Genomic DNA, 27,173 nt, shown 5'->3' on the forward strand with positions numbered 1-27,173 from the left:
CATGGGCCCTGGGGAAGTGCCACCAGCTAAAGTGGGGGGGTCCTTCTGCAGTTGCTGCTGCATATTAGATCCCCCCCCCCCTTCCCAGTGCTGTCCACAGCTCTCCTGAACCTCTGGTGTCCCCAGGTCCCTGCTCAGGTGGGCTGCGAAAGCAGCATCTAGGGGCCCTCCCCCCACGCCTCCTTGTTGCGCTTGTCAGAAGGAGCACACCAACCCGTCTGCGGGGCCTGGACTCCTGTTGCGCCTAGCTGCCTCCTGCTCTGGCCCAGATGCACAGTGGTTACCAGGCAACTGGAGGAAGGGAGGAAAAAAAGGTTTTTCTAGGATGCCTTGCAAGCCTCTGGCCTGACTTTCAGGGACTTAATTTATAGACTGTCCCTGTGTGACCCCTTTCACTGTGCTCCTGATGTGGTTGACCTTGCTGCCTCCTGGAAAGCCGGCTTTGGGGGCTTCTCTCCCCAGGCTGACCAGTGGTCTCTGTGTTCCATGGGGTAGCTGCGGTGACTGTCTGTCTGGGTGGGGGCCAGGCCGTCCAGAGGGACTTGGGCCACCAGCCCTGGTTGTATGCAGCCTTGGCCTCAGTCCTGGTGCTTCCCCTGCTCTCACAGGACATGTGGACAGGCCAGCTGGACTGCCCCAGCTAGGAAGGGGGCCTACTGCCAGGCCTGCCAGGCTGGGGCAGAGGCAGGGCTGTTGTGGGGAGGAAGGGCGGTGGGCTCTGAGGTGATGGTCCCCCGGGGCCCTCTTGGAGACCCTCTGTGAAGTTGCTGAGCTCCAGTCACCCCTTCTACACAGGTTTCCTGGGCGCCTCTCCCATGCCAGCCATTTGCTAGGCCCCGGGGTGATGGCCGATGTGTCCCAGCCACGGAAGATGACGGTGATGTCACCGATCCTTACCGAACATCTGTTGGGGGCGATTTGTTACCTTGTTCATTCAGCAGACACTTAGCAGGTGCCTACTGTATGCCAGGCACTGGGCTGGGTGCCAGGGGAAAGCAGTGAAGGAGACAGAGGGTCCCAGGGTAGAGCACACAAGGCATGTGGCAAATATGAAGCAAGATGCTTCGAGATTAGGATCACGGCTACAATCCTGGTGTGACAGGAAGACGCTGGGGATGGCCTGGGCTCCTCCGAAGAGACTGGCCTGAGAGGATCACAACTCTGTAGGATTAATATTCATCCCCATTTCACCAGGAAAAACGCAGTCAACTAAAGCACAAGAGGTTACATTGTCTGCCCAAGTAAGCAGCGGCGGGTTCGAAGGTCAGCTCTGAGCCGGTCGGTTAAGCAGCTGCCTTCAGCTGGGGTCACGATCCCAGAGTCCCGGGATCGAGTCCTGCATTGGGCTCCCTGCTCACCTGGGAGCCCTCTTCTCCCTCTCCCTCTGCCACTCCCCGCCCTGCTCATGCTCTCTAATAAATAAATAAATAAAATCATTTTTTTGTTAAAGAAAAGCATGTCTTCAAAAAAATTTTTAATACTGCATTTTCTTTAATCCTATCTATAAAAATATTATCATTTCCACATGTAATCAAATAAGAACGACTCATGAGATATGCGCCCCTTTTTTGGGCATAATAGAACTTGGCTATAGGTTCGCAGCACGTTTCAAGAGTCGAACAGCCCCGTGGGGTGGCTGGTGGCTACCTCAGTGGGCAGGGCGGCTCTACCCACAGATAATTGTCATTCATAATTTCATACTGATTCTTTTTTCATTTCTGTTCTTTATTAAGACATTTTTTTTGAAAAGCAGCTTAATTTTCGCTGTGATATTGAGGGGAAGGTGCAGAGATTTCCCACATACCCTTTGCCCCACGCATGCATAGTCTCCTTCGTTATCAACATCCCGCCTTGGAGCCCCGGACAGCACGTCACTATCATCCAAAGTCCATAGTTTATATCAGGGTCCACTCCCGGGGCCCTATGTTCCATGCATTTGTACAAACGTATAATGATACGCATCCATCTTTATGGCATCAGGGTACTTTACTGCCCTAAAAATCCCGTGTGTTCCAAGCATGTCTTTTTTATGATGTTTCGAAAGCCGGGACCTCCCTGATCATGGAAGGACTGCCCGTCCCAAGGTGAGCAGATTCCTAGAGATCATAAATGCCTCCCGAGCAAACCTCCCATCTGCAAATGAGCCGATCCAGAGCCCACACCAGAGCCCCCTCCTTTCTGGCTCTCACACTCAGGGACACTGTCCCCTGCCCTGATCACCCCAGAGTCAGGTGCCAGACAACTAAGACACAGCCCCTGTGCCCCAGAGCCCACTGGAATCATGCAAACCAGCCAGCCCCGAGCCTGCAGGGGCTGCCTCACCCATTCCCTCCCATGGAAACCGGAGTACAGGCTCTTACCCATGTTTTCCCTCACTCCCTCTGCCTCCTGACCAACTCTCGTGCTTCTCCCTGCGGCCCCGTGTGGCAGGGTGTGCCCCCCCACCGAGATCTGTGAGTAGCAACTTTTTTCTTTTTAATGATTTTATTTATTTTGAGAGAGAGGAAAAGAGCATGTGTGCGTGAGCAGGGGGAGGGGCAAAGGGAGAGAGAGAGTCTCAAGCAGACTCCACGTTGAGCAGGGAGCCCGGTGCGGGACTTGATCCCTCAACCCTGAGATCATGACCTGAGCCAAAACCAAAAGTCAGACACCTAACCCACTGAGCCGCCCGGATGCCCCAGCAATCTGTCTTTTTAATGGCCATCACCTCCTGATCTGTTGGCCTCACCACACCTGAAAAAGAACAAAACCTATCTTTGAAAGCAGGTACCAAGTAATGTGCAGAAAGCTGGAGACAGAGGGCAGGTAACAACATGCCACTCCCCGCGTAAGGCCCCCAGCCAGTGCGGTACCATAGTCTAGATTCTGGAGGACCGTCTGCACGCAGGCTGTGGGGATGCAGAGGGCAGCCCACCAGGTCTCCAGAGAGAACAGCTACTGGATGGAGAGCTGCAGGGCAAGCAGGTGTCAGAGGTCAGACAGAGCAGGACACCTGAGGGACCTGCCAAGTAAGTGCAGGACAGCTGGGGCGGGAGATGGGGTGGGTAGTGGAAGACGAGGAGGGAGGGGACAGTCTATTCAGGGCCTCCCATACTGAGCCAAGAAGGGTGACCTTCGTCGAAAGGGCACCGGGGAGCTGCTGAGGGATTTAGCCGGGGGAGGGTTGTGGTCAGCCCCGTGTCTGAGCTCCGCCAAGGTCACAGAGAAGATACAGTGTGGGGACATCAGCCCAGGCAGGGAAGACTTAAGAGTAGCAGCCTGTCTTTTGTTAGGGCTTGAGCAAGGCCCTTTCTAGTCCCTTCCATGCTCTACACGAGCAAGAACTAATTCAGGAAATATTTACCGAATATTTACATGCCGGGTTTGGTAGTTACAACATGGTGACAAGACAGATTTAGTGCCTACTGTCACAAAGATTTTTTAGTTTTACTTTTATAACAATGGGTTTACAATAGCATCTGAGGAATGCTGACATGACATAAAACAGGGAACCAGAAAAGAGGAAAAAAAAAAAACCCAAATAACTAAAATCAGAAATGAAAATGGGGCAGGGGCACCCGGTTGACTCAGTCGGTAGAGTATGCAACTCTTGACCTCAGCATCATGAGTTCAAGTCCCACATGGGGCTAGAGAGCACTAATAAATAAACAAACAAATAAATAATTTTTAATGGGGGGGGGTACGAACTACTGCCCTTACATAAATTTTTAAAAACTATTAGAAGAGAATATTATGAATAATTGTACACCAACGAATTAGGTAATCTAAATGAAATGCGCAAATTGCTGGAAACAAGGTACCCAAACTGACTCAGGAAGAAACAGAAAACCCGGAAAGGGTTACTACACGTAAGGTGACTATATGGGCAATCAAAACCCCCCAGCGAAGAAAATGCAGGCCCAGATGGCTTCCTTGGTGAATCCTACCAAACATGAAAAGAATGAACAGCAATCCTATTCAAACTCTTCCCCAAAAACAGAAGAGGAGGGAACACCTCCGAACTTATTTTATTTTATGAGGTCAGCGTTACCCCGATACCACAGCCTGGAAAAGGCATTGCAAGAGAACTACAGACCCATGTCCCTGATGAAGACAGATGCAAATTCCTCAGCACATATCCCCGAAACTAATAATACAGTACATGTTAATTAAGTTGGGTTCAAATTAAAAAAAAAATTCAAAATCCTCAACACCAGGGGCACTTGGGTGGTTCAGTTGGTTAAGTGTCTGCCTTTAGCTCAGGTCATGATCCCAGGGTCCTGGGATTGAGCCCTGTGCTGGGCTCTCTGCTCAGCGGGGAGCCTGCTTCTCCCTCTTCCTCTGCAACTCTCCCTGCTCATGCTGATGTCTTTCTCTCAAATAAATAAATAAAGTCTTCAAAAAAAAAAAAAGTCCTCAACACCAGAGTAGCAAACTAAATCCAGGAGCATATTAAAAGGATCAAGAACCATGAGCAAGCAGATTTATCTTGGGAATGCAAGGATAGTTCAACACTTGAAAATCAACTTAATATAGCACATTAATAGAATGAAGGAAAAACTGCACAATCATCTCAACAGATGCAGGGAAAAGCATTTGACAAAATCCAACCCTTTTTCACAATAAAAGCTCTCACCAAACTAGGAATGGAAAGAAACTTCCTCAACATCAAATGATAAAGGGCATTATAAAAGACCAGCCGTAAACATTATACTCAGCGGTTGAGAGACTGAAAGCCGTCCCCCTTAGATCACAAACAAGAAAATGATGCCCACTTTCATCACTTCCAATCAACAGTGTGCTCAGTGCTGGAGTTGGAGCAGTTAGGCAAGAAAAGGAAATTAAAAAGGCAGTCAAACTGGGAAGAAATAGACTATCTTCACCAACGACATGATCATATAGAGAGAAAAATCCTGAAGAACACACACACACACACACACACACACACACACACACACACACAATTAGAGCTAATAAAGCCAGCAGAGTTGCAGAACACAAGCTCAACACATAAAAAATCAGTTACATTTCTATACAATAGTAACGAGCAATTGACTAGGAAATTTAAAAAACAATTTCATTTACAATAGCATCAACAAAGACTAAAATACATAAGAATAAATTTAACTAAGGAAACACAAGACTTATGACTGAAAACTGCAAACCATGCTTAAAGAAATTAAGGAAAACCTAAGTACATGGAAAGACATCTCCATGTTTATGGAAGGCTTGACATGGTTATGATGATAGTACTCCCCAATGTAGCCTATACATTCAGGGCAATCCCTATCAGAATACCAACGACCATTTTTGCAGAAATGGAAAAAGGGAGTCTAAAATTCATAAGGAACTGCAGGGGACACTGAATAGCCAATCAAACAGGAGACAAGGGCTACCATGATGGGAGCAGGACCAGCCAGGCAGGACTTGTCAGAACTGCAATTCCCTTGGGCTGCTATAGCCATGCACATCCTCCCTCCAATCAGCCCCAGCCTGGCACTGCCCCTTGTTTGGCTACTGAGCGTGACACCTCCATCTGGCCAGATTTTCTTCTTCACAGGGTTTGCAAGGTCAAATCCAGAGGGCCTGACTCTTTGAGAAATGCTCTGCAGACCCATTCACCCACCAAGAACAGAACAGATGAAAATAGAGCTGTGTGGTTCAACCAGGGGTTGCAGTGCCTAAGAGCACCCCCATCCCCATTCATCCTAGGTCTGTGGGAACCCTTAGGCCTCTGAAAAGAGTTGAAAAACCACTGGTTTAGCAGGGGTTGGGAGGAGTCAAATGCTTAGGGTAGCACAGTGAACTGGACAAATTTTTCATTTCTTCTTGTGTCAGTTTTAGTAGTGTGTTTCTGTTAATTTGTTCATTGCTCTCAGGCTAATTTGTTGGCATTTAATTGTTCCTAGCATTGTCTTACAAACTTTTATTTCTCTGAGGTCCAGAGTTTTGTCCCCACTTTCATTTTTGATTTTAGTTATTCCCTCTTTTTTCTTTAATCTAGGTAGTTTGTCAGTTTATCATAAAGCCAACTGTTGGTTTTGTTGACGTTCTCTGTTGTTTTTGTATTCTCTATTCCACTTATCTCCCCTATAATCTTTATTATTTCCTTCTTTCTGCTAGCTTTGGGGGCTAGTTTACTTTACTTTGTCTAATTCCTTAAGGTATAAAGTGAAGCTGTTGGTTTGAGATCTTTCTTCTCTCTCTCTCTCTCTTTTTTTTTTTCCTCTCTCTCTTTTTAAAAAGATTTTATTTATCTGACAGAGACAGAGAGAGCACAAGCAGGGGAAACAGCAATCAGAGGGAGAAGCAGGCTGCAGGACTCAATCCCAGGATCCTAGGATCATGACCTGAGCCAAAAGCAGATGTTTAACCGACTGAGCCACCCAGGTGCCCCCACGATCTTTCTTCTTTTTTAACGCAGGCACTTATAGCTATACACATCTCCAAGCAGTTTTTGCTGCATTCTGTAAGTTTTGGCATGTTGTGTTTTTGTTTTCATTCATCTCAAAATAGGTTTTAATTTCCCTTGTGATTTCTTTTTTGGCTCATTGGTGTTTAAGAGAGTGTTGTTTAAGAAATACAGATGGCCAACAGACACATGAAAAGATGCTCAACATCACTCATCATCAGGGAAATACAATCAAAACCACAATGAGATATCACCTTACACCTGTCAGAATGACTAGAACCAAAAACACAAGAAACAACAGGTGTTGGCGAGGACGTAGAAAAAAAGGAACCCTCGTGCTCTGTTGGTGGGAACGCAAACTGGTGCAACCACTGTAGAAAACAGTATGGGGGATCCTCAAAAAATTAAAAATAGAGCTACCGTGTGATGCAGTAATTCTACTACTGGGTATTTACCCAAAGGATACAAAAACACTAATTTGAAAAGATATATGCACCCCTATGTTTACTGCATTACTTACAATGGCCAAATTATGGAAAGAATCCAAGTGTCCATCGACAGATGAATGGATAAAGACAACATAGCACGTATGCAACGGAATATTGCTCAGCCATAAAAGAAAATGAAATCTTGCCATTTGCAACAATGTGGATAGAGCTGGAGAGTATAATGCTAAATGAAATGAGTCAGAGAGAGACAAATACCATATGATTTCACTCCTACGTAGCACTTAAGCACCAAGATAAATGAACAGAGGGAAAAAGAGACAAGCCAAGAAACAGAGTGCTAGCCACGGAGAACGACGAGATGGTTACCAGAGGGGACAGGGTGGGGGATGGGTGCAATACATGAAGGGGATTAAGGTTATGGTTACACAATGAGCACTGAGTAGCCTACGAAGTGTTTAATCACTGGATTGCGCCTGAAACTAACAGAACACTGTATGTTAACTGGAGTTTGTTTGTTTTTTTTTAAGTGGTGTTTAAATTCCAAATACTGGAGAATTTTCCAGTTTTCCTTCCATCATTCATTTCTAGCTTCATTCTGTTGTGGTCAGAGAGGATAGTTTGCATGATTTCAACCTTTCAAAATTCACTGGACTTGTTGTGTGGCCTGACCTATGGTCTATATGGGAGGATGTATGACGCGCATTTGAGAAGAGTGTGTTCTGCTGTGGTTTGCGGGAGTATTCCCAGCATGTCGAGTAGGTCTGGTTATAACTATTGTTGAAAATGGGGATTTTCTTTATCAGTTAGGAGGGACGTTAGGTTTGAGGTTGGTGTTGAGGAGAATAACTACCATGACTTCCAGGGCTATGATGAACCTCAGGTGCGAGGCCTTCTGGCCAAGTGTCTGTGATTTCATGTTGTTGGAGCCTTCATTGTATCCCTGGAGGGTGCAGCTTTCTGTAAGTTTGCTGTGGCTGAACCAAGAAAGAAGGCACATGCAGATTTCTACAGAGATTATGATTCCATGAAAGATTCTGAGGAGATGAAGAGGGCTGGTACCTTTCAGAGTGCAAAGTGATTTTGGAATGTAAAGAATTTCTTTGGGTTGAATTCAATTGAAGTTTGTCACTGACAGGTGTTCCTGAACTATGAGGCAACAAATGCTGGTTATGGAATAGTTTGTCTTGATAAATAAACAACTAAAAAATAAAAAAAATAACTATTGTTGAAAATGGGAGTATCACAGTCACTAGCTACTACTGTAAAAGGGTCTCTTTCTTCCTTCAGTTCTGCTAGTGTTTGATCCATATTTTCTGGGGCTCTGTAGTTTGACATGTATATGTTTATATATTTTTAAAAATTTTAAAAGATTTTTAAAAAATTTTAAGCAATCTCTACACCCCACATGGGTTTGAGGGGCTCAAACCCACAACCCTGAGATCAAGAGTCCCACGGTCCACTTGCTGCACTGACCAGGCACCCTGGAGGGTGTAGGTTTATAGTTTTCGTATCATCTTGGTAGATTGACCCTTTTATCAGTTGGTAATGTTCTTTGTTTCTCATAGAAGTTTTTTTTTTTTTAAGATTTTATTTATTTATTTGACAGACAGAGATCACAAGTAGGCAGAGAAGCAGGCAGAGAGAGAGAGAGAGAGAGAGGAAGCAGGCTCCCTGCCGAGCAGAGAGCCCCGATGTGGGGCTTGATCCCAAGACCCTGGGATCATGACCCGAGCCAAAGGCAGAGCCTTTAACTCACTGAGCCACCCAGGCGCCCCTCTCATAGAAGTTTTTGACATAGGGGTGCCTGGGTGGCTCAGTGCGTTAAGCCTCTGCTGTCGGGTCAGGTCATGATCTCAGGTTCCTGGGATGGAGCCCCATATCCGGCTCTCTGCTCAGTGGGAAGCCTGCTTGCCCCTGCCCTTGCCTCTCTGCCTGCTTGTGATCTCTGTCAAAGAAATAAACAGAATCTTTAAAAAAAAAAGTTTTTGACATAAAGTCTATTTTGTGTAATATTAGCATGGCTATTCCAGCTCTCTTTCAATTACTATTTACATGGACTTTCTTTTCCCCTCTCTTTCATTTCAATCTATTTGTATCTGTGGATCTAAAATGAGTCTCTTGTGGAAAGCATGCAAACGGATCAGGTCTCTTATCTCTTCTGTCGCTGTCTGACATCTCTTTGGAGAGTTTAATCTACTTATCTTTAAAGTAATTACTGATAAGAAAGGACTTACTTCTGTGGTGCCTGGGTGGCTCAGTCCGTGAAGTGTCTGCTTTCACCTGGGGTCATGATCGCAGAGCTCTGGGATCAAGCCCCACATCTCCCTCTCCCGCCCCCCCCCCCACCTTGTGCCCTCTCTCGCACTCAATCTGTCAAATAAATAAATAAAATCTTTAAAAAAAATTAGAAAGGACTTACTTCTGCTATTTTATTATTTGTTTTACAAGTGTGTTTTATACCTATTTTTTCCCTTAATTTGTTCACTACAATTTTCTCCTGTGTTTCATTGATTTTTTTTTTACAGTGTACCACTTTGATTCCCTTATTTTCTGTATATGCTCCATTATTTTCTTCTTATTTACCTAGGCTGACAGTTAGTATCCTCAAGTTGTGACAATCCAGTTCCAATTAGTACAACTTATCTTCAACAGTATACAAGATTCTGCTCATCTGCATCCTTTCCCATTTGTATTGTTACTATCACAAATTACATCTTGATACATTATATTCCCATTGACATACCTTTATGATTCTTGCTTTATGGACTTGTTTCCTAAATCACATAGGGGGGGGAGAAGGAGTTGCAAACCAAGAATACAGTAAATCTGGCTTTTATATTCACTTATGTGGTTACCTTCCCTGTGTTATTTTTTCCTGGGTCTTCTAATTGCTAGCGAGTGTTCTGTTTCAGTCAGAAGGACTCCTTTTAGTAATTTTTTGTAGGGCAGGTATACTAGCTTCAAAGCCTCTGAACTTTTGTTTATCTGGGAGTATCTTAGTTTCTCTTTCCTTTCTGAAGGATAGTTTTACCAGATACAGAATGCTTGGTTGACAGGTTTTTTCCTTTCATCACTTTAAATGACTTTCGCTGTTTACTGGACTCCGTGATATCTGATAAGAAATCAGCTGTTATTCTTACTGGTGATCCCTTGTATGTAATGAGTCACTTCTCTCTTGCTGCTTTAAAGGTTCTCTTGGTCCTTCTTTTTCTTTGTAAAGATTTATTTATTTATTTTGGTGGGGGCAGAGGGATAGAGAAAGCAGATTCTGTGCTAAGCGCAATCTCAGGACCCTGAGATCATGACCTGAGTCGAAATCAAGTCAGCTGCTTCACTGACTGTACCACCCAGGCACCCCTCTTGGTCTTTATTTTTCAATAATTTAATTATAATGTCTGGTATGGATCTCTGGTTTATTTTCTGCTTGGAATTTGTCAAGTTTCTTGCATGTACAGATTCATGATTCTTACTAAACTTGGTAAGCAGTCAGCCAGTGTTTCTTTGAAAGTTTTTCTCATTTTTTCCTGCCTCTGGGATGCCCATTATACCCTCGCTTATACACTTGCTGGTGTCCCAAAGGGGTCTCAGGTCCTATTCATTTTTCTTCATTCTTTCTTCTTTTGGCTCCCCAAACTGGGTAATTTCAATTAACCAGTTTTCAAGTTCAGTGGTTCTTTCTTTTGCCCACTGAAATCTTCTGTTGAAACTGTCCAGGGAAATTTTCATCTTGTCTTACTTTCTGGCTCCAAAATTTCTATTTGTTTTTTTCATATAAGCTCTCTTTCTTATTGATAGTCTCTATTTGATGAGACATCATTCTCCTGATTTCCCCTAGTTCTTTGTCTATGGTTCCCCTTAGCTTTTTGAGTATACTTAACACAGTTGATTTAAAGTCTTCTTCAAGTCTAATGTATGTGACCTCAAGGGATCACTTGTTATCTTCTCATTTTCCTGCAAACGGGCCATGCTCTTGTTTTTCAGCATGCTTCATTTTTGTTGTTGTTGAAAATTAGGTAATTTGAATACTACAGTGTAGTAATTCCATAAGTCAGGTTTGTCCCCCCCCCCCCCCCGGGTTTGTTGTTTGCTGTGGGTTGCAGTTGTCTGAATGACTTTCCTAGATTTTTTTTAAGATTTTTATTTATTTGACAGACAGAGATCACAAGTAGGCAGAGAGGCAGGCAGAGAGAGAGGGGAGGACGCAGGCTCCCCGCTGAGCAGAGAGCCCGATGCGGGGCTCAATCCCAAGACCCTGAGATCATGACCTGAGCCGAAGGCAGAGGCTTTAACCCACTGAGCCACCCAGGTGTCCCTCCTAGAATATTTTAAAAACTGTATTTCTTGCTGTGTGTGGTCAATTCCTTTAGCTTCTGATTAGCAGCTGTTGGACATTTCTTAAAGGCCTGAAGGAAGGACACAAGGAGGAGGAGGGGGAGGAGACGGAGAAAGGTGGAAAAGGAGAGAGGAAGAGGGCAGGGTGGAAGGGAGGAAAGAGGAGAGGAGACAAAGTACTTTCCTGGTGTCTGCAGACTGACTCTGTGTTGGGGCACTCCTGTAACTCCAAGCCAGGTCACCTACAACTCTGCCTTAGCCTTCACTTCCTGCTTGGGGTGAGACTAAAGATCACCAGAGGTGAACACTTAGGGGCTTCTAAAATCTTTTCTGAGCATGCATCCTGCCCCGGGGATGGGAGGATTTATTCCCCCAAGTCACTCCTCCCCCAAGTAGCTCCTCCCCCAGCTTTTCCTCTCAGGCTTTCAGCACTTCTCTTGTTTGTCCCAACTGTCATCTTTTCCCCCATATGGCAGCACTTTGTTCATTTGCCTTTCAGCTGTACTCAGGGAATGACCTCTGCATAGTCCCTCCCTGCTTTGAGAGTTACAATGTGGGTAAAACAGAAGCCAGTGCCTTGCATCATTCCTTCAAGGAACCCGCAGACAGGTCAAAACAGGCGCACACAATTCCTCAGGAGATAACGAATTGCTCTATTTGAAGGAACGGTACAAGTGTACGAAGTGGACACAACTGAGCGAAAAGGGCACGGAACACACAGTGCACGTGCACTCCCTGCCGTGGACGTCACTTGTGGCTGCGGGGAAGCCTGTCGAAGGCTCAGTGGTCATCGCCCTCCCGGGGTGTCCTCATCGAAAAGAAACTCTGCCATGCAGGGGTTCTGGGGTCCCGTTTTGTGGAGGCTGGTTAGGTGATCGCCCAAGTCTTTGATGGATGTCACCCTCACTGGATGAAGTTACACGGATGATTTGGCCATTTTTGTCGATGGCCGCTTTGTGCAGTGCTGGTGGTGACCGAATCACATTTTGCTCCAAGAGTAACCGATGCTCCCCGGTCTCCAGCTTGCTCTCCCAGTCACCACAGTCTGCTTTCTTGCCATCCTGAGGGAAACTTGGCCACCTTGTGGGTCCCACAGTGCGATCATTTTCTCAGCACGGTCCCTCTCCTCAAGAGCTTGGTGAGGAAAATCGGTGGCAACATTCCTCAAAGCCAAACTCATCGTGGTCAGAATAGAATGATGGGGACAGGCAGATGCAGGAGGCACAGAGTTCCAAGGGGATCCGGTGGCTGACGGTGGCCTCCAGGTCCTGGTGGTGGTCCGAGCCCACCTGCAAGGGGGACACCGTTGTCACGGTCATCACCACGGCAGGTGGCTTAGGAAGGTGGTGGCCGAGGGGCATTGGAGTGGCAGCTGATGCCTTGGAAGGGTCCAAGGGTGCTGGGAGCAGGTGTCAGCACTCGTGGCTTGGGACAGCGTGAGTACCACGGACGCTTCTGAGAGCCTATTCTCTGCCAGGCCACGGTCCAGAATAGGAGGCTACACAGCGAGTGACGGGAACTGAACCCCTGGCCTCTCACAGCTCACATTCAAGGGTAGGGCTTCTCAGTCCCGGCACTGCGGATCCTAGGGGCTAGACACTTCTGTGTTGCCGAGGGTCGCGCTGTGTGTCATAGGACACTGGGTCGCATCCCTGGCCTCCACCTACTAGCTGCCACGGGCATGGCTCCCTGGTTGTGACAGCCCCAACTGTCCCCAAAGTCCCTGGCTCCCCCACCCCCACTGGGAACCACTGCTCCGGTGAGGAACTGGGGTTTCCAAGTTTCCGTTCTCACAGGCTGCGCTGCTGTGTCCATGTATGTTTAGCCACCGTCCCTGTTTGACCCTGATCCCCTAGCGGCTGTAGCAACAAAGAATGCAACCGCCATGTCGTCTCCTTGCAACACGCCAGGTCCTGTCCCCAGGAATTTTATGTCCACTGACATGACAACTGAGGCTGGGGCCAGTCAGTGCTGTGCGCGGGGAGTCAGGGCCGAGCAGCTCGGCGAGGCTGCTTGACTGCAGAAGTCTGGTACCTCCTAACTGCTGGGCTGAGCGGTGCCACCGTTAAAAAAGGAAGGGATGGGTAAGCTGAGGGGTCCGAAAGCCCCACAGGGCCCCAGGCTGTACCCAAGCTGACAGCAACAGGGGGTCGGGGCTGGGGGGCCGGGGGAGCATGGTGCTCAGCCCGTGTGTGGTTCTCCCCCAGCTGACTCTGGATGCCGGGGCCGTGCTGGGGGCGGGTCACCAGGCGGGTGTTTGGGCGCTGCGGGGCGAGTGGCAGCTTCGTCCTGGGCTGCTGCGGCCGGCCAGTGCCAGCCAGGAGGGGGGCAAGGCCAGCTACCTTGTGGGGCTCATGGGGCGGGACCCGCAGAGGATGAGGGTGTGGCGGCTCAGGTGCACAGCCCGTGGGAAGCCCTGCGACAGCTGAGAGCGGATGACAGGACAGGACGGGTCACCTCCCGCACACGTCAGCTCCCGCCGGCTTCCAGCCGAGCGAGCAGTCCGCCCTCCTGCAGGGCCGCCCAGACAAGGAGGCCCGTGTGTCCACTCCCTCTACCTCCTTTGGACCCCATTTTCTCCTTTCTGGTCCTCCCCAGGGACAGGTGGGCCCCCTGGGGTTTTAAAATGTAGGTTTTATTATTATTCAGATATGGAGGCTAACAGAGCAGGAGACAGTCCTTAGTCACAGACCCCCGGAGGAGGGGCACCACACCCGGTGCCGCCATGCAACGGAGCTAACAAGGCAGAGACGCGGGCAGGAGCCTTCACAGTGGTTTCTACTGGACGGAAGGCAGGGTCAGTCGGCTTAGGACCGGCTGGTTTGAACAACCTCTTCGGGCTCTGGGGGAGAGTGGCCGGCCTAGTCATCCGGTCCTGGGCCCTGGGGACATCAGGGCTAGGGGATACTGCCTCCTGGAGCGTGGCAGCCTGCTGATGGGTCAGAGGAGGAGCGGAGGCAGGCGAGGCATGTGCTCTCTCTAGGATCAGCGCGCCCTGGGAGGGGCAGTTCCTCCGACAGCAGCGAGGCCCCCGGAACTCAAAGCATCAGAGTGGAGAAAATAAAAACCACAGCGGACACTTTCCCCACCTCTCTGCTCCCACTACCGGTTCTCCCGTCTTGCCTGTTTGTGCGGCCACCCCGTCTGCTGGGGATAAAGGCCAAGGATGCCTCTCCAGTCTCCCCGACCCCAAGAAACCTGGCATCCCCGACCCCTCCTGCCGACTGTCCCTGTCACCCCGCTCCGGCTCCACGGATCCCTGACAGCTGCTCGTGTGGCCTGCAGGCCCCTGGTGGCTCCCCCAGGGGCTCCTGCCTGCCTTGGCTTTGGAGACACACCCGCTCTGGGTCCTTCTCCCCTCCTTTCCGTCATCTCTGAGACAAGAGCATTTTCTCGTGGTTCGGTCCCTGGCCCCTTTCTCTGGGATCAGGCTGAGGCCACACAACCAGCCCCGCTTGGTATTTTTGCTGCTGACAAAGGGGCTGGAGGTGCCTCACGGGCTAGGTGTCTAATTGCGAACTTCTGAACGCAAAACCCACTTTCCCTTTGATGTTGGCTACAAAAATCCAAGAGGCCTCTTCCTGGGGGCGGGGGCGAAAGGAACGGGGCCCAGGACACTTTGAAGAACACGAGAAGCCTTTCCAAGTCTGCAACGGGAAGCAAAGACGGGAGCTTTCTGGTTTTTTTATGTGTGATTCTTGGGGGTGTGGAGTGGGGAGAAAAGTGCCCCCCCCCCCCCGTCTGCTTCATTGCGGTGTTCTCAGCCTGAGAACGTCTGGTCCACCCAAAACCTGACCCTCAACCTTCATACAGAGTCCTTGGTGCAGTGGGAGAGACAGCAGGCCTGTGGTACAGCGCAGCTCGTGCCCCAAGCAGGACGGAGGCCAGCCTGACCGCCCAGCGCCCCCACCCCCGACTCGGGCTCCAGAGGGAACACACGCCTGTCCTGAGCTCCCACGGCCGCGGTCATAAACTACCCCCAAGCACAGTGGCTTAAAACAACCTGAATTTCTGATCTTTCGGTTCTGGGGGGCAGAAGTCCTCAAATCAAGCTACTGGCCAGGCCAAGATCCTTCTGGAGGCTCTGTGGGCCATGTGTGTCTTTACCTCTCCAGCTTCCGGAGTGGCCCACGCTCCCTGGCGCATGGCCTTCCTCCTCCTGCAAAGCCAGCGGTTGGAGCTCGTTCCAGTCTCTCTCTGTGTCCTACTTCTGTTGTCTCTCCCTCTCGGGCTCGGACCCTCCTGCCTTGCTGTCCTAAGGACCCTTGCCCACTGACATCACCCAGGATCATCTTCCCTCTCCAGAGCCTTGCCTCAACCCCATCTGCCAAGGCCCTTCCACTGTGGAAGGTGACATAGCGTCAGGTTCCGGGGAGGACATGGACACCTGGGGCGGGGGAGGATTCTGCCCGCCACAGCACCCACGGGACACTTCTCGGGGGAAGTGGTACGTGGACCCAGTTCTGGAAAAGGGTGGGTGGGGATGGGGTGGGGGAGAGTTCCAGGCCCCCGCAACAGGGCACATCAAACAGCAGGTTCCCCGAATAGCTGCCCCGGATGTGATCTGAAGGCCCTTGACATCAGCCTCCGAACCCCAGGCAAAGGAGGCCCCTTTCCGGGCTTGGTTCTGTCAAGTAGGGGATTCTCACCTGGGCCGAATTTGCCCGCAGGGGACACCTGGCAATGACTGGAGAGAGAACTGGTTGGCACAGCAGGGGAGGAGGGATGGCTAGAGCTGCACCCCCCACCCCCAGCAGGAAGACTCCTCCGGCTCAAAGGTCAGTGGGAGAAAGAGAGACAGAGAGAGAGAGAGAGGCCCCGTTTACAGCACAGAGACTAACAGCTGCCCTGTCTCTCCAAACTTGGAGGGGCTCCCCCCGCCCCCTAGAGGGTTTCTGCTCAGAGACCTTTGGCCTCTCACAACAGTCCTGCCTTTCTTGGGAAAAGCAGCTTTCAGTTCCTCCTGACCCTTGGCCTGCCTTGGGTGCGCTCGGGTGGGTTAAACACTCCTCCCTGGGGAATGCAAGACCCAGACCCAGGACAGTGGCCAGAAGGGCTGGAAGAGCCAAGGTGCTTCTCCTCACCCCACCAGACCCCGCTTCACCTTGCTCCGCCCCGCCCCAGGCTGACCACTCTGGCCTCTGGGTCCCCACATGCACTAAGGACACAGGACACTGGTCACTGGGCGGGCACTAAGCTAGCTCATTCACAAAGCATGGGGCAGCAGGGGACAGGACCGGTGGCAGGTGGAGGGGTTAGCTGTGTGGTCGCTGGGCTTGGGCAGGAGCGGGGAGACCTTGCTCACGAGCCACGGAAGGGACCCTGGCGTGAGTGGCCTAATTCACGGCCGGAAGCGACAGGGGCAGGCCATGCCAGAATGGGACAAACCCGGGCTGGGGTCTTAAGTGTGGCTGGCCTCCCAGGAAGGGTCTGTTTCTTGCTCCTTCGGCCAGCAAACCTCTGACATCTCCTGGCTGCCAGGCCCTGTGCTGGGCACGGGTGGTGACAAGACCAGCCGGTCCGGCAGGGACGTGCAGGGAGCCACAGTGACTGGGGAGAGCAGGGCTCATGGCGGCTACGGGGGCTCTCAGCTCCGCTCTCATCACGGCACCCGTGGGAACAGGCTGGCTGCACTGCTAGGGCAAGGGCCGGGGGCTGGTGGCCAGGGGAAAGGACGGAGGCGGGGGTGTGAGCGAAGCCGGGCCTGGTGTGCAGGCACGGAGAGGAGGGGGAGAGAGAGCATGTGTCGGGTGGGGCTTCCCTCTCGGTGTGAGCCCAGCGGAACCGCTGCTCCTGGGGGCAGGAGGACTGCTCCGGGAAGATGGCCAGTGCCCCCTCCCCGCCGGCTGCTCGCGGGTCCCCTTTCCTGCTCCTGTGCCTGCTGCAGCTCATCTGGCCGGCCTCTGGGGACACCCATGGGGCCCCTCACCAGGCCTGAGCCCCTGACGGATGGCCCCCCCACCCTCCCACCGCGGCTCTAAGCCAGCCCCATCCACCAGAGAATCCCGTGTCCCTAACTGCAGAGGCTGGGCAGTGCCCATGGGAGACAAGGGCCACCTGAGCTGAAACCCCGCGGGCTTACCTAGGGGGCCGGACCGAACCACGTGCCCCCTCCAACATTCATGTGTCGCAGCCCTAACCCGCAGGGCCTTGGGATGTGACTGCATTTGGAGGGAGGGCCTCTGAAGCGGGGATCAAGTTAAACTGCGGCCATTAGGGTGGGCCCGAATCCAGTGACTGGTGTCCTTCCAGAAAGGGGAAAATAGGACACAGATGAACACAGAAGGAAGACCATGTGAGGCCGCGGGGAGAAGGCGGCCTTCTGCAAGCCAAGGAGGGACACCTCGGAAAGAACCAGCCCTGCCAACACCTTGAGCTTGGGCTCCTGGCCTCCAGAACGAACCGTAAGGAAAGAACTTTGTTTACTAATAAAACGATTTTACTTCAAATGGACCTTCACATACATATGATACCATCAAACACATCTTTAGGGGCGCCAGCCGGCTCAGTCTGTGCAGTGGGCGACTCGAGGTCTTGGGGTTGTGGGTTCGAGCTCCACGCTGGGTGGAGAGATTACTTAAAAATACAATCTTTTTTTTTTTTAAGGTTTTATTTATTTTTTTGACAGAAAGAGATCACAAGTAGGCAGAGGCAGGCAGAGAGAGGGAGAGGGAAGCAGGCTCCCCGCCGAGCAGAAAGCCCAATGCGGGACTCGATCCCAGGACCCTGAGATCATGACCTAAGCCGAAGGCAGCGGCTTAACCCACTGAGCCACCCAGGCGCCCTTAAAAAGAAAATCTTTAAACAAACAAAAAACATTTATCTGACACTCTCAGTGTGAGAAATCAGATTTCTATTGTTCCTGGACCACCCAGACCGGCCGGCTTTGCTTCAGCAGCCAGAGCAAACCCCGGCGCCCGGGATGGATCTGAGTAAGGCGGGAGAGGTATCGGGTGCCTAGGGACGTGGGGAGGGAATGAAGGCCAAGACAGACGCTTTCTCCGTGGCCTTGGTCTCCCCGCTCTCCCACGCGGACCTAGTGTTTTAACTGCCTACTGAGGATGTCCACTTCCCTCTAAACCCAACCATCTTAAGCCACTGGGCTCTGGTTGAAAGGGGGAGTGGAATTAACACATCAGAGGTGCACTGTGGACCCACGATCCCCGCCCGCTGGGCTCTTCTATACCAGAGTCGTCTATGCAAGCCTTCTCCTCGGGCCCCTCCTCTCTCCTAGACGCAACCCCCCACACCCCCGCCTCTTATCTGCATTCTACTCAGTCTATCCTCCTATCCATCCCCTGGGGGTTGAGGCTGGGGCCCCTCTTGGGACTGGCCTGCAACCTCCCCTTTCTCTACTCTCCCCAGGATTCTTCCAGCTGGGGGTGGACGGCCACGCGTCGTGTAGACGCACTTCTGTGCCCCTTCCTCTTCTCTCGCGTCATGAGCCGTTTGGCCTTGTGGTCCCCACCCCTAGCTCCATCCTGCCACCCTCTGGGACTGTGTGACCTTGGGTCCCCTTGACCCTTCTGTAAAATGGGGCTAATAGGCCCCAGCTCAGAGACTTACCATGAGGACTGAACTGCGTCCGCACATGGGGCACCTACGCGGCTCAGGCGGTTAGGCGTCCAACTCTTGATCTCAGGGTCGTGAGTTCAAGCACCACGTTGGGCTCCATGCTGGGAGGGGAGCTGACTTTAAAAAATAATAATAAAAATTACATTTTTCTTTTAAAGATTTTGTTTATTTATTTGACAGACAGAGATCACAAGTAGACAGAGAGGCAAGCAGAGAGAAAGGGGGAAACAGGCTCCCTGCTGAGCCCGATGCGGGGCTCGATCCCAGGACCCCAGGATCACAACCTGAGCCGAAGGCAGAGGCTTTAACCCACTGAGTCACCCAGGCGCCCCGAAAAATTAAAAGTTTTTTAAAAAGGAAAGGCATCCACACAGTGGCCAGCCTGGAGGCCGGGAGCCACTCTAACTCCGTATGGTCCCAGGCCTCTACCCATTTTTTCTAGTGGATGTGCAATTCATTAAGCCAGCCTCATTTCCGGGCATTTGGACCAGTGCCAAGCCGAAGGTCTAGAAGAAATGTCCTTCGGCCTACAGCCCTTCCACGGGTAGCTCAGGAGAACGGTCAGCACTTCAGTGACAGAGGCAGAAAGTGAACCTTTTTCTACGCTGGGCAGGTATCTTCCAATGGTATCTTTCTGGCATCACATGGCTGCCAGCCCCGGGGAAAGCCAGTGTGGGGGTTCTGGCAATGCTGGAATGATCTACACCTTGGGTCCTGCCCTTGGGCCCCCTGGTTGACCTGCTCTGAGGTTTGTGGACTCTGCCTGCAAATTGCTTCTGACCTTTGCTCCTTTGGTTCTTATCAATTTGGGTGAGCTCTTAGTAGACTGATAACACACGGCTTGCTCCTACCGCACAACTCGCTCTCCACGGCACACCGGCAAGCATGGGGCGCTCTGAGAAACGTGTGCTTTTGGAAACGATGTCTGGGGAGCTGAGAGGTTTGAAGATTTTGTGATACGGGGAGTGTGGGTGTTGCTGGGGGGTGGTGGGGGAGGACCCAGAAACAGAAACACCCGTCCTCAGTGATCCTGCGCCAGCAAGTCAGGGGCTGGTCGGTGGGAGGCACCTTGCACGCAGACCACAGCACACGCGTGAGTCCCTGGTCTGCTTCCTGTGAGTCGCCATGAAGAACGAGGCTGGAGACACGTCGCAGCCAGCTGACAGCCTGCCTGTGACAGCAAGCACGAAGCCTCCACCTCATGTATAAACAAAGGATTGGGGAAAACGGTCTCTCAAAACATTAAACATACAGTGACCAAAGGACCCCGCCATCCCACTCCCAGGTATCGACCCAAGAGAATGGAGATCAATGTTCGTATAAAAACTCATCCATGAATGTTCACAGCAGCGTTATTCCCAATAGCCAAGGGGTGGGAAAAGCCCCATGTTCGTCACGTGATGACTGGATCAAGAAAATATGGTGTCGCCACGGTGGAATGTTACTCAGCCACGAGGTACCAGTTCACACTCCAGTGTGGATGAACCTTGACGAGGGGACTCTCAAACACAAAAGGCCACACGGGACGTGATTCCAGTTACATGAAGTGACCAGAACAGGCAAATCCCTGGGGTCAGGAAATAATAGACTTGTGGTTGCCAGAGGCTGGGGAGTGACTGCTAACGGGCATGGGTTTCTTTCGTTCTGGGGTGAAGAAATGATCTGGAATGAGACAGTGGTGAAGTCTGCACCACGTTGTGAATATATTAGAAACCCCTGAATTTTCACTTAAAAGAAAAACCAAAAAACTAAATTAGAAAGCACTGCAGAAAGCCCCACAAATACACAGGAAACATTAGCCCAGCAAGAAAGAGAATTTATATGCCGTAAAAAGGAAACATCAGAAACCTTAAAAACGGAAACTAAAAGTGATAATGGCTGCTACACCGTCAGCGTGGGACAGAGGGTGACCGGGCAAGGACACCTGGAGATGAAAGTGTTGGCTATCCACAGCCCCAGGACAACAGGGAAAGCCAGGCCATGCCCTGACGCTGGGAACCAGACCTGCAGGGCCTTTCCTAACCTTTGACCTCAGGAGAGAGAAAACGCCCAGTGCTGTTCTTGCCAGAAAGACTCTCACTGGAATGGTTATGTGTCAGTTGCAGAAAGATCATTCTGGAAAGCAAAATTTGCCACGGTTGTCCAGGTCAGTGACCCACGTTATCTCAGGGGTGGCATTTCAGGAGCCGTGGTTTTAAGACAAAAAGCAGACTGGGTGCCTGGGTGGCTCAGTCGGTGAAGCGACCGACCCTTGATCTTAGCTCAGGTCTCGATCTCAGGGTCGTGAGTTCAAGCCTCGCTCTGGGCTCCACGCTGGGCATGGAGCTGACTTGAAAAAAAAAAAAAAAGAGCACACCCTTCCTGCCCTCTGGGGTGTTAGCCATGCTAGACGCTTAGCTCTTAGCTCGGTGCCTGCTTCACGCCTGTCCCTGAGGCGATGGTGCCACCTGCCTTCCACAGATAAGCAAGCGGAGGCGCAGGGACGGAGGAGCACAGCAGTGCGGGAAAGCAAGCCCCGCGTTCCTGCGCCTCCTCCAGGGCCGGGTTCTTCGGGGCAGAAATGTGCACACGCAGGAACCAAGGTGACCCACACCTGGAAGGGGCCGCTGTCCTTGGCACAAGGCCATGACCTCCAAACTGTGGCTAACCTGAAAGTACACACTGTTGCCTACGGAAAAATAAAGAGAGTTTCCTGTTTCTTGACACAACTGACCTATTAGGCACTTGGGGTGCAATCACATGGCAACAGTAAAGTGTGCTGAGTTCCAGAAAGCTCTTTGGGCTTGTCCAGGCCTGCCCAGCCTCTGTCCTCCCAAGCAGTGTCTGCTTCGATGCCTCAGCTCTGTTTGGGAGGCCCGTGACTGCCTGACAGTGAAACCCGTTTCTTGTGTCCCCAAAATAGCCCCCACCTATGTTCGCAGCTCTGGAAATGGTTCAGACGTCACGGCTTCCCCTCACATCACTGGGTCGAATGAATCAGGACACCTCCTTTTCCACTTTTGACTGGCCGCTGACCAGTTTCCTGATCCCACCTCGTCAACATCTGGAACCCTCCTGTCCATATCCAGCCCCCCAGCCCCTGCCCTGGCTGTCCACCCCCGCCTCCGGTTTGCTTTCCTCGTATAAATAGGCAAAGTCAGTCTCTCACCTGAGATTCTCTTTGGCTACAAAACAAATTCTCTTACATGCTCCTTGCCTAGGACAGGTGCATGCGGGCCCTGTGGCCGCTGTGACAAACGGCCGCCCTGCATTCCCGCAGGAGTGCAGGCCAAGTCGTCTTTGTGTCTCCTGAACACACACTTACTCTCTTACAGCCCCCGAGGTCAGAAGCGTGAAAGCAGTCTTACGAGGCTAAAATTAAGGTGTCAGCCGTGCTGTGGGCCCTTCTGGGAGTGCTAGGAGGAAATCTGTTTCCAGGCCTTTGCCAGCTTCCAGAAGCTGCCTGCACCCTGTGGCTCAAGGCCCCTCCTCCACGGGCACAGCCGGCAACGGGCACGCCGGCCTCTGCTTCGGTCCCCACTTCTTTGCTCTGACCCTCCCGGCCCCTCCCATGAGAACCCTGTGATTGCACGTGCCGTGTGGATCATCCGCGATCACCTCCTCCTCTCCAGATCCTTGGCAGGGTTCCCTCTGCCAGGAAAGGTCACGCAGCTGTAGGTGCCAGAGATGAGGTCATGGACGTCTTGAAGGGGCTCCGATTCTGAGAAGGATTCACGTACTTCTGAGAAGGGCCCGACAGTAAATACTGCAGGCTTGGTGGGCCATTCGGTCTCTGTCACTAGGCCCGGCTACGTAATTTTCAGGGCCCGAAGCAAGAGAGAAATGAGGGGCCCCTCGTGCACAGATAACTAAGAATTTCGAAATGGTGACAGAGGAGCAGGGTCCGCTGAGACCCCCACAGCATGTCCAGCCAGGATGCGGCCCTGCCTCTGCGGCTGTGGCTGGAAAGCTGCCACGGGCCACGTGCAGACGACAGGTGACGCTGTGTCACTACCCAACCTAATGGGACACCTAAATTATAATTTTCTCACGTCACGAGATGCTATTCCGCTTCTGCTTTTCCTTTCATTTTTGTTATAAGTGGGCTCCATGCCCAATGTGGGGTTTGAACTCAGGACCCTAAGATCAAAAGTCATGTGCTCCACCCACGGATCCAGCCAGACGCTCTTCTTCTGTTATTTTTTTCAACTCCTTAAAAAATGTAAACATCAAAGGGGCCCGGATGGTTCAGTCAGTTAAGCTTCTGACTCTTCGGCTCAGGTCATGATCTCAGGGTCGGGAGATCGAACGCCGCCATGGGCTCCACACTGGACATGAAGCCTGTTTGGGACTCCCTCTCCCTCTACCCCTCTCCACCCCCTCGTGCACTTGCGCTCTAAGAAAAAAAAAAAAAAGCAGCCCTCACTGTTACTCGAAGGCTGTACAAACACGGTGTGGGCCGAGTCAAGCTGCAATTTGCTGGCTCCTGGTCTACAGGATAAAATCCCTGCTTCTCTGCCTGACTCTGCAGGGCTCTTTGAGGCTGGAGACCGACGTCTCCCCAGTGCCACCTCACAAGCTGCACCCAGGGCTTCTGATGGCTCCCGTTTCCTACCAGATCCCCTGGGACAAATCCGTGCCTGCGCTCCTCTGGGCCCGCGCTCCTCCGGGCCTCTCCGTCCAGAAGCCCTACCTCCCACCTGCTCCCGCTGTATTCCAGCTTGGACACTGAGCTCCGTGGGAGGTGGTGCTCTGTGCCTATCCTTTGTCACCCTGGCTGGATTTATGTGTCTCTGCATCCTCCTCTCCCTTGGGTAGTGAGGTGCCCAAGGGCGGGAATGCGGTCTAAGTCATCTTTGTGTCTCCTGACCTCACCAGCCCTCAGAGCTGGTACTTAGAGGGATGACAAGAACAACCTAGAATCTGGTATACTGAGTATCCTCAGATTCTGACCCCTAAGAACAAAAACTGCTTCTTACCAAAAACAAAAACAAAACAAGCGCCCCACCAACCAAGAACTTCCTCTCTCAAATTCAGACCAAGAAAATAAAGATCTCTGAGACGAAACAGAACTGGGTTCCAATCCTGACTGTCCTTACTAGACATGTGCCCTTGAAAAAGTCACCTCCCTTGCTCTTAAGACTGAGTCTCAATTCGCCATGGCCCACCAGGCCCTGTGTGACTTGCCCCTTCCGATCCCATGAGTCTCCTCTCCTGTCCGTCTCCACCACTGGCCTCTTCTCAGTCCCTAAGTGTGCCAGGCTCCTGCCTGCCTCAGGGTCTTTGCACTTCCTGTTCTTTCGGTCAGAAACATTCTGCCCTCCCCTTTGCCTGGTGACTTACCCTTCTTGCCATAGCTGCAACCCCTCTGACTTGGGAAGCTTTCCTGGCCACCCCAAAATGAGGTTCTTCTGTTACATGCTTTTCTGGCATTCTGAACCTCTGCAGATCATAATTATTTTGTAATGATCGTAATTGTGCAATTTCTGATCACTATGAACAAGAATCAAATTTAATAAACACGTCACACCAAAGGTTCTAAGAGTGGGGAGATCACTTAATTTTCCCAGTGCCCTCCTGAAGTCTTATAATCACCCACACTTCACGGATGGGGAGGCTGAAGCTCAGAGAGATTAAGAAAACTTACCCAAGGTTGCACACCTTGTCAGTGCTGGGGTTGCCCGCTTCAGCCCATTCCCACAGGCTGACTGTGACTTCCATGTGGCACGGCTACCGTGGTAGCCCCAGGGCGGAGCACCTGCAGAGCACACTGGGGCCGAGTAAAAAGTACTGATGACCTAAAAGAAACAACACCCCAGTGGCAACAAGCACTCTGAGTGCCCAGATCTTGATTTCTAACACGACTCTCTAATAAAAGGAGAAGTGGCTGATTCTAGGACTGGGGCAGCAAATATATGAGATGAGCCTGGAGCATCTTGTAGTACCAGGAAGTAAGGAAGTGTTCCCAGGAAAACAAAAACACCCCAAGCCAAACACACCGATGGGAGTGTGTTAAGTGGTCACAGGAGCCGGCTGGAAAAGTTCCCGATGGCCAAAGCCGGAAGAATCTGAACAACAGAATACAGTCGTATTGGATTATAACCCTGAGTAGAAAATAAATATCCAGCGTCCACACTGTTATAATTAAATGATGGGTAAGCTAATAAGTCAGGGAGAGGAGAGAACGCTCCCTTGCAGAATTCCACATAATTCACATAGACGTCTCACGTAAGGAAGACATCTCACCTTTTAGGCCTGTGCTGCACAAGATTTCCTTCCGGAGTACACACTACAAAAGGGGGGGGCAGTAATTTTCCAGGGAGACCCCTGACAAATGCTACCTCAGCCTGCAGTCAAGGCCAACATCAACAGGTACGGATAATGCCGGCCGTAGGTACCCTTACAGGAGGAGATGGGAGTCACACTTTACCTCTGGGGTTCTTCCTCCCCCCAAACCCGTCATCCCAGTCTTATCACAAGAAAAACACCAGACAGATTCCAATAGAGGGGCATTCCATAAAATACCTGATCATTTCTTCTCAAAACCGTCAAGGTCCTCAAAAACAAGGAGAATCTGAGAACGCACCACAGCCGAGAGGTGCCTAAAAAGAAACAGCACTGCCAAGTGAGTGGTCTTAAAAGTTCTCATCACAACAAAAACAAAATATTTATAATTATGGGTGGTGATAGGTGTTAACTGACCTTATTGTGCTAATTAGCTTACAACAGACACATACATTAAATCACTATGTCGTACATCAAAAACTGGCATGTGTTACATGTCAACTCTAGCTCAAGAAAGAAAAGAGAGACAGAGAGACAGAGAGTGAAAATCAGGACAACTTTTAGTGATGTGGCAGCCTGCATGGGATTCTGGAAGGGAAGAGGGACATTAAGTAAAAACAAAGGAAATTTAAATAAACCACGGACTTCGATTCATAATGTATCAAGATTGAGTCATTAATTATAACAAATGTATCATGCTAACGAACCTGTTACTGATAGGAGAAACTGGGTGTGGAGAAAATGGTAACTCTGTACTTTCTTTCAAGTACTTCTGTAAATCTCCAGCTGCTCCAAAAGACAAGGTCTGCTAATGAGAACAAAGACAAAGTATAAATACACGAAGGACTTCGTTCTCACAGGCCTACTATGAGCATCACAAAGGAGAATGCACAGAAGTATTTAGCGTGAAGAACGGCCGTCCTCTATGTGACTAAATTTAAATTAAGTAAAAATTAAGGACGTTAAAAATTCAGTTCTTCCACGGCACCAGCCACATGTCAAGTGCCCAGAAGCCACGTGCAGCGAGTGGCTGCTAAATTAGTCACTGATGGTGGAGAACATGCCCATCACTGCAGGAAGTCCTACCAGACTAACACTGCATTAAACAATGAACAGCATAATTACTTGCTCGGTTCCTTCGGCAAATGCCATCTTCTCAACCTTCCCCACCTTCCCCATACCTTTCTCCAATTTACTTTTCTTCTCACCCCTTCCCACCTACTTGATGGGAAATCCACTTGGTGTCTCTTCCATGTCCCCATCTAGCACTGCAGGGTCACCGCCGTAGCTCGGTGGTTGCTCAGCTGGGGAAATGCGGCCAGTCCCATCTGAGATGCACTGTGTAAGGCACACCAGATTTCAGAGGCGTGGAGGGCGGGGGGGGGCAGAAAAATGTAAAAAATCTCATAACTTTTATATTGATTACACCTAGAAATAACATTTTGGGTGCGCTGCTAAATAAAGCACATTAATAATAGTAACATCACCTGGGTCTGTTTTTTTTTTAACTTTTCTTTCTTTAACACAGCTCCTAGGAAACTTAAATTATGCACCTAACATTTGTGGCTAACGTTTTTGCCCGTTTGCTGCCCAATACAAGCGACTGGCATATAGTAGACGCTCAATAAAATTTTAATGACTGACTGCGAGGATGCGCCTCTGGGAACCCGCTAGCTCCAACAGCCAACACTGATGTAAGTCAGACCACGTCCCATGCTCCACCTCCTCACCATACCAGATAAGGAAACTGAGGCCCGGCGAGGTGACGTCAGCCACTTCCCAACGGCACGTAGTGCGGAAACGTCGGGGTCGGGATTCGAACCCGGGTCCTGTCCCCACAGCCCTGGCGCGCTGACCATTCCTACCTAGCAGGGAGGCGGCGGCGGCGGGAAAGACAGGCGCGAGGCACACAGCATGCGCTCGGCAAGGGGCGCGGCTCTTCGGCCACCGCCTTCCGTCGGCCTCCATGGGCCGGGCCCCAGCCGGCCTCCTCCGCGGCCATCGCCGGCCACCCGCGTCTCCGCCGGCCGCCGAGCCCTTCGCAGGCGGCGCCGGCCGGAAGTCCCGCCTCCGCCGCGCGCCCCGGGGCGCCGAGACAGGCACGTCGGCCAATGAGAAGCGCGCCGTGGCGGACGCCGGCCAATGGGCGCGCGCGCCGGGGG

The 27,173-nt window shown here is 51.0% G+C and overlaps 1 long non-coding RNA gene across 11 annotated transcripts; it reads right to left on the reverse strand.

Annotated features, from left to right (window-relative positions):
- Positions 1 to 11,115: 11,115 nt before the first annotated feature.
- On the reverse strand, positions 11,116 to 27,015 carry LOC123933075. 11 transcript variants are annotated; one of them, XR_006816511.1, is made up of 9 exons: positions 26,877 to 27,015; positions 26,234 to 26,349; positions 25,719 to 25,819; positions 25,252 to 25,328; positions 24,374 to 24,524; positions 19,816 to 20,432; positions 18,739 to 18,864; positions 17,255 to 17,417; positions 11,116 to 12,461 (listed from the first exon to the last, which is right to left on the reverse strand). It is a non-coding gene; the product is annotated as an uncharacterized LOC123933075 (long non-coding RNA). The 11 variants fall into 11 exon arrangements; XR_006816509.1 differs by having other exon boundaries at positions 11,116 to 16,800; XR_006816510.1 differs by having other exon boundaries at positions 15,822 to 17,417.
- Positions 27,016 to 27,173: the final 158 nt, after the last annotated feature.

The sequence above is a fragment of the Meles meles genome, chromosome 20 (genome assembly GCF_922984935.1).
Source record: "Meles meles chromosome 20, mMelMel3.1 paternal haplotype, whole genome shotgun sequence".
Classification (NCBI taxonomy): Eukaryota; Metazoa; Chordata; class Mammalia; order Carnivora; family Mustelidae; genus Meles; species Meles meles.